This window comes from Triticum urartu, chromosome 5A (genome assembly GCF_056163025.1).
Source record: "Triticum urartu cultivar PI428250 chromosome 5A, HENAU_Tu73, whole genome shotgun sequence".
Lineage (NCBI taxonomy): Eukaryota > Viridiplantae > Streptophyta > Magnoliopsida > Poales > Poaceae > Triticum > Triticum urartu.
In genome coordinates, this window is record NC_141877.1 from 179,384,791 (window position 1) to 179,393,190 (window position 8,400).

An 8,400-nucleotide genomic window follows, 5' to 3' on the forward strand; every position below is an offset into this window, starting at 1 on the left:
ATATCATACATAAGCCTTGTTTTATAATACAGAATTGGGCACGTAGATACATTCGTTCAAAAATGATGTCCTTCGAACACTGGCCCTCTACAACGCGGGATCCTTCCAGGACATCATCGAAATACCGCTCTGGTGAGCGGTGCTCTTTGCCTGCGGGCGGTCCCTCGGTTGCGAGCTTGACAACGTTCATCTTTGCCCACTGCACTTTGACACGGGCAAAGGCCATCCGCGCACCTTCGATGCAGACCGATCGCTTCACGACATCAAGCCGGGGGTAGGCACTGACTAGCCGCTTCACGAGCCCAATGTAGCTGCTGGGTATGGGTTCGACAAGCCACAGACAGATTATAAAATCCCTCATGGCCAATCCGGCCACCCTATGCAGTTCGGTCAACTGCTTCAGCTGATCGCTGAGGGGCACGGGATGCTCAGGCGTAAGGTACTGCGACCAGAATAGTTTTTCCTTCGAGGTCCCCTCTTCAGCTCGGAAGAATTTCGCAGCATCAGCAACACTCCGGGGCAGGTTCGCAAACGCTCCTAGAGGACTCCAAATCCGGGTCAGTAAGATGTATTTCCTTCTCACAAATTTGCTCTGCACATTAAAGGCCTTACCAGCCGCAATCTTCTTCGCCTCTTGGGTCTCCCGGCAGGCGTTCTGGGCTTCGGCCAGGGCCTCCTGTGCACTTTGGAGAGCCTTAGCAAGTTCAGATTTTGATCCGAAATTTTGCGCTCTAAGGACTCACATTTGCTTATAGCATCCTTGAGCTCTTGCTAGACTTCCTCCACCCTTGACTCATGTTTTAGGCGGGCGGCTCGTTCCTCCTCTGCCTCTTTCTTGGCCTCAGCCAGCGTGCTCTTGAGGGTCTCGACCTCAGACGCGCTAGCTATGAGCAAAGTTATAACACTCATTCAGATAACAAATTATTGCTGATATTATTTCAGATGCATTTTCGGTATCACATACCTTGCTTTTCTGCTAACTTCTGCCTTAGCTCAAACGCTTCGGCGGCATGGGAAGCTGATGCCTGCATCGCGGCCTGTTCGATTCAAATAGATATGCATGTTAACCTCATGTATGAGCCATGGATGCATCAAAATAAGCAAACAACACACGAAAAACACGATCTGTCAAAAACAGAACAATCTATAGTAATCTGTAGGTTTCGAATACTTCTGTAACCCCAAAAATTCTGAAATAAACTGCTAGATGTGAGGAATTTATCTATTAATCATCTGAAAAAGAATCAACCTAATCACACAGTCCAGTAAAAAATGTCAGCAAATCTCGTGAGCGCTAAAGTTTCTGTTTTTTAAAGCAAGATCGCAAAGACTTTCCCCAAGTCTTCCCAAAGGTTCTACTTGGAACAAACACTAATTAAAAGCATAAAACCACATCTAAAAACAGAGGCTAGATGAATTATTTATTACTAAACTGAACCAAAAAGCAAGAAACAAAAATAAAATTGGGGTGCCTCCCAACAAGCGCTATTGTTTAACGCCCCTAGCTAGGCATAAAAGCAAGAATAGATCTAGGTATTATCATCTTTGGTATGCAATCCATAATTGGCTCTCATAATAGATTCATAAGGTATTTTAATTTTCTTTCTAGGATAGTGTTCCATGCCTTTCCTTAACGGAAATTGGAATCTAATATTTCCTTCTTTCATATCAATAATTGCACCAATCGTTCTATGGAAAGGTCTACCAAGAATAATAGGACATGTAGGATTGCAATCTATATCAAGAACAATGAAATCTACAGGCACATAATTCCTATTTGCAACAATATGAACATCATTAATTATTCCCATAGGTTTCTTAATGGTGGAATCCGCAGGGTGCAAGTTTAAAGAGCAATCATCAAATTCACGGAAACCTAACACATCACACAAAGTTTTTGGAATCGTGGAAACGCTAGCGCCCAAATCACATAAAGCATAGCAGTCATGATCTTTAATTTTAATTTTAATAGTAGGCTCCCATTCATCATGAAGTTTTCTAGGGATAGAAACTTCCAATTCAAGCTTTTCTTCATAAGATTGCATTAAAGCATCAACGATATGTTTAGTAAAAGCCTTATTTTGACTATAAGCATGCGAAGAATTTAGCACGGATTGCAACAAGGAAATACAATCTATTAAAGAACAATTATCATAATTAAATTCCTTGAAATCCAAAATAGTGGGTTCATTGCTATGTAAAATTTTGACCTCTCCAATCCCACTTTTACCAATTTTTGCATCAAGATCTAAAAACTCCGAATCATTGGGACGCCTTTTAACTAAAGTTGACTAATCTCCAGTCCCATCATTATCAAGATTCATATTGCAATACAAAGATTTAATTGGAGACACATCAATCACTTTTAGATCTTCATCCTTGTTATCATCGAAACTAGAAGAATACGCTTTTATAAAGCAATCTTTTTTAGCACGCATCCTAGCGGTTCTTTCTTTGCACTCATCAATGGAAATTCTCATAGCTTTGAGAGACTCATTGATATCATGATTAGGTGGAATAGATCTAAGTTTCAAAGAATCAACATTAAGAGAAATTCTATCCACGTTCCTAGACAACTCATCAATCTTAGACAATTTTTCTTCAATCAAAGCATTGAAACTCTTTTGCAAACTAATAAATTCTTTAATATTAGATTCAAAATCAGAGGGCATCTTATTATAATTTCCATAAGAATTGTTGTAGGAATTACCATAATTATTAGAGGAATTACTAGGAAACGGCCAAGGATTAAAATTACCTCTATACGCGTTATTACCAAAATTATTCCTACCAACAAAATTCACATCCATATATTAATTATTATTCTCATCAAAGTAGAAAAAGGCATATCATTAGGATCAGAAGAAACACTCTTATTAGCAAACAACTTGATAAGTTCATCCATCTTTCCACTCAAAACATTAATTTCTTCTATTGCATGCACCTTTTTACTAGTAGATCTTTTAGTGTGCCATTGAAAATAATTAACCATAATATTATCTAGGAGTTTAGTAGCTTCTCCTAAATTGATTTCCATAAAAGTGCCTCCTGCGGCCGAATCTAAAAGATTTCTAGAAGCAAAATTCAATCCAGCATAAAAAAATTGTATGATCATCCACAAATTCAAACCATGAGTAGGGCAATCGCGAATCATTAATTTCATCCTCTCCCATGCTTGTGCAGCATGCTCATAATCAAGTTGCTTAAAATTCATAATATCGTTACTAAGAGAGTTGATCCTAGCGGGAGGAAAATACATAGAGATAAAAGCATCTTCGCACTTGTTCCAAGAATCAATACTATTTTTAGGCAAAGATGAAAACCAAGTTTTAGCATGATCTCTAAGCGAAAACGGAAATAGCTTCAATTTAACAATATCATTATCCACATCTTTCTTCTTTTGCATATCACACAAATCAACAAAGCTGTTTAGATGGGTAGCGGCATCTTCACTAGGAAGGCCGGAAAACGGATCTTTCAGGACAAGATTCAGCAAAGAAATATTAATTTCACAAGATTCGACATCGGTAAGAGGAGCAATCGGAGTGCTAATAAAATCATTATTGTTGGTATTAGAATAGTCACACAATTTAGTATTATCTTGAGCCATCATGACAAACAATCCAACACACAAGCACACAAGAAGAAAGCGAAAAGAGACGAACTAGAAAACAGAAGGGGAACGGAAAAAGGGCGAATAAAACGGCAAGGGTGAAGTGGGGGAGAGGAAAACGAGAGGCAAATGGAAAATAATGTAATGCGAGGGATAAGAGTTTATGATAGGTACTTGGTATGTCTTGACTTGTGCGTAGATCTCCCCACCAACGGTGCCAGAAATCCTTCTTGCTACCTCTTGAGCACTGCGTTGGTTTTCCCTTGAAGAGGAAAGGGTGATGCAGCAAAGTAGCGTAAGTATTTCCCTCAGTTTTTGAGAACCAAGGTATCAATCCAGTAGGAGACTACACGCAAGTTCCTCGTACCTGCACAAACAAATAAGAACCTCGCAACCAATGCTATAAAGGGGTTGTCAATCCCTTCACGGTCACTTACGAGAGTGAGATCTGATAGAGATAATAATAAGATAAATATTTTTGGTATTTTTATGATATAGATTGGAATATAAAGATTGCAAAATAAACGGTGCCAGAAATAGATAGTTGACAGGAGAATTATATAATGGAGAATGGACTCGGGGGCCATAGGTTTCACTAGTGGCTTCTCTCAAGATAGCATAAGTATTACGGTGGGTGAACAAATTACTGTCGAGCAATTGACAGAAAAGTGCATAATTATGAGAATATCTAGGCATGATCATGTATATAGGCATCACGTCCGCGACAAGTAGACCGAAACGATTCTGCATCTACTACTATTACTCCACCCATCGACCGCTATCCAGCATGCATCTAGAGTATTAAGTTCATGAGAACAGAGTAACGCATTAGACAAGATGACATGATGTAGAGGGATAAACTCAAGCAATATGATATAAACCCCATATTTTTATCCTCTATGGCAACGATACAATACGTGCCTTGTTGCCCCTGCTATCACTGGGAAAGGACACCTCAAGATTGAACCCGAAGCTAAGAACTTCTCCCATTGCAAGAAAGATCAATCTAGTAGGCCAAACCAAACTTATAATTCGAAGAGACTTGCAAAGATAACCAATCATACATAAAAGATTTCAAAGAAAAATCAAATATTGTTCATAGATAAACTTGATCATAAACCCACAATTCATCGGATCTCGACAAACACACCGCAAAAAGAGTTACATCGAATAGATCTCCAAGAAGATCAAGGAGAACATTGTATTGAGATCCAAAGAGAGAGAAGAAGCCATCTAGCTAATAACTATGGACCCGAAGGTCTGAGGTAAACTACTCACACATCATCGGAGAGGCTATGGTGTTGATGTAGAAGCCCTCCGTGATTGATTCCCCCGCCGGCGGAGCTCCAGAAAAGGCCCCAAGATGGGATCTCTTGGGTACAGAAGGTTGAGGCAGTGGAAATAGGGTTTCGTGGTGTTCCTGGATGTTTTCGAGGTATATGAACATACATATAGGAGGAACAAGTATGTCAGTGGAGCCATGAGGGGCCCACGAGCGTGGGGGGCGCGCCCAGGGGGGCAGGCGCGCCTCCCTGCCTCGTGGCCTCCTCGTTGATTTCTTGATGTCCACTCCAAGTCTCCTGGATCATGTTTGTTCCAAAAATAACTCTCCCGAAGGTTTTATTCCGTTTGGATTCTGTTTGATATTCCTTTTCTGCGAAACACTGAAATAGGAAAAAAACAACAATTTGCACTGGGCCTTGGGTTAGTAGGTTAGTCCCAAAAATAATATAAAAGTGTATAAATAAGCCCATTAACATCCAAAACAGATAATATAATAGCATGGAACAATAAAAAATTATAGATATGTTGGAGACGTATCAGGGGCTCCTTCGAACCCAACCTGCTCGCATCGCTGGCAGCAACCGGGCCCGTTCATCGCCCCCTTACGCCAATCCAGAATGATTGGGTTTTTGCCATGGCGCCCTTCCATGCGCCATCCATCACCTACCCCACGCAATGCATGCAACGTACCTGGCGGAAAAAGCGAGCGCCGTGGGAAGAGTGAGATGGCAGTTACCTCCTCGTGGGTTAAAGTCATTCACGGGCCGGTATAGAGATGGCCCCACCATGTTGGGCATCTTGCACCATGCATAGAAAAACAAGAAAATGACTCAAGCGCAGGTTAATGAAGAAGCAAGGAAAATATCAAGGAATGAGCTACCACAAACCCTCTGCCTGTGTACCTGATAGGGCCTACCCCAACGACGCTCGACAGCATGTTCGGGCCAGGCCCGGTGTTAAGGCATATCTCTCTCGATGTAGTTTTGGTGATTGATGACAACATATTTGCGGACTAACCATGTGCTTTGAGCATTTCAGAGATTCATCCTTTTGCTCGAGACGATTTCTTTCCCCTCGGAGTGTTTTTCAAGATGGTGTAGCTCTTTTGTTTCTTGTTGGTGGACTAGTTTCGTAGGAGTCACCGTACTATCAAGAGGGGTCCGCTTTGGTAAGGGTAGGGTGGAATCATCACGTACACTTTCGTTTCACACCCTCTGGGCCTTCGTGCGTCGTTGGAGGTTTGATTCTCTGCTGTTTGGGCAGTCTTTGGCCCTAGCGGTTCTACCGCGGTGCCCAGCGGTAGTACCGCTTGAGGGTCCTCAGAGGCAGTACCGCTGCGGTACCGGGCCACCACCGCCTCGACTCGAGGGGGGCACTTCTCGTGTCGGGTTGAGCGGCACTTGCAGCGGTAGTAGGTATGGTAGTACCGCTCGAGAGCGGTAGTACCGCCCTACCACCGTGGCAGTACTGCGCTGGGCCTATTCGGCAGTACCGCGCTGGGCCAGTCCCTCCTCTATCTTCAAGCCCTCTCTGGCTGGGCGGTAGTACCGTAAGGGGGAGAGGTAGTACCGCTGGGTCCAGCGGTAGTACCGCTGCCCCCTGCGGCAGTACCGCCCTCTGCAGGGCTGTTTTGTGGGGTAACGGTTGGATTGTTACCCCCACTATAAAAGGGGGTCCCCTTCTTCTTCGTTGACCTATCTCTTCCCCCAAAAGCTCCATTATTGCTCCAAGCTCCATTTTCGCCCGATCTCTCTCCCTAGCCAACCAAACTTGTTGATTTGCTCGGGAGTAGTTGAGAAGGCCCCGATCTACACTTCCACCAAGAGATATTTGATTCCCCCACTAATCCCTAACGGATCTTGTTACTCTTGGGTATTTGAGCACCCTAGACGGTTGAGGTCACCACGGAGCCATAGTCCATTGTGGTGAAGCTTCGTGGTGTTGTTGGGAGCCTCCGATTGAGTTGTGGAGTTTCCCCAACCTTGTTTGTAAAGGTCCGGTCGCTGCCTCCAAGGGCACCAATAGTGGAATCACGGCATCTCGCATTGTGTGAGGGCGTGAGGAGAATACGGTGGCCCTAGTGGCTTCTTGGGGAGCATTGTGCCTCCACACCTCTCTAACGGAGACGTACTTCCCCTCAAAAGGAAGGAACTTCGGTAACACATCCTCGTCTTCACCGGGTCTACTCTTGGTTATCTCTTACCTTTACTTGTGCAAGCTTATTAGTGTTACTTCTCTTGCTTGCTCGTTTGTTCATTGTTGTTGCATCATATAGGTTTCTCACCTAGTTGCACATCTAGACAACCTACTTTGATGCAAAGTTTTAATTTGGTAAAGAAAAGCTAAAAGTTGTTAGTTGCCTATTCACGCCCCTCTAGTCAACCATATCGATCCTTTCAATTGGTATCAGAGCCTTGTCTCTTTACTAAGACTTTTCCATCCGAAGAGTATGGTTGACACAATAGACGGTGTGGAGGAGCACTCCGGTGTGAATCCTATCTCGTCTACGGGTGATGGGGGAACCTCGATCTCCTGCGAGGAATTCAATGTAGCCTTGGAGGCATTGAAAACCTTAACGACGACCGAGGTTGAAAGCATGTTTACTAAATTCATTGAAGGGCTTAAACTATCTACCGCACCTTTGAAAGTGGGTGATCCTACGGACAAGGTGACGGATGCTAACTCCAACAAGGGGGAAGCTAGTAGTGAAAAGGCTCCTTCTTCCAGTGGTAAAAATGGCACCGGCATCTTTGCCCATGTGGAACCACCACTTGTTTATGGTGGACCGATTCCTTCCACTCACTTGAATCATGCTGGTCCTCCCCCTAAGATTGTGAAAAATGAGGACTTTGATTCTTGGGTTTATCGCTTTAAGTGTCATTTAAATCATGTGAACACTAATCTTTGGAGAATCATTGAAGAAGGTTTCTATCCGCATGACCCAAGCAACTTCACTCCTCGAGAAGCCGCGAATAATCAATTCAATGAGAATGCTCTCTTCATCATCCAAGATGCAATCCCACCCGAAGATATACCTCATCTTCGGCCCTTCGCCTTAGCCAAAGATGCATGGCTTTGTGTGGTCTCTCTATACCGGGTAAGCGCAAGCATTCAACGCTCCAACTATGAAGTAGTGCAAGACGAAGTCGATGAGTTTGCAATGAAAGAAGAAGAAGAACCTCGTGAGCTTTATCGGAGAGTAACTAAACTCGCGGTCTCACTCCGAGATCATGGGAGCAAGGACACGGACGACAATTGGATCAAGCGCAAATTCCTCAAGGCAATGATGCCATACCACAAGGCGATGTCCTCCGTCATTCGTCAAAGGCCGGACTTCCACACATTGACCTCAAGTGAAGTGTTGGATTAGTTTGTGGCTATGAACATCTTGGACAAGACCGCCGACAATGCGGTGCTTCATTCTCAAAGAGCAAAGAAGCCCAACCTTGCATTGAAGGCCAAGGTTCATGTTGAAGAAGAAGAAGAAGAGGAAGAAGAGGGAA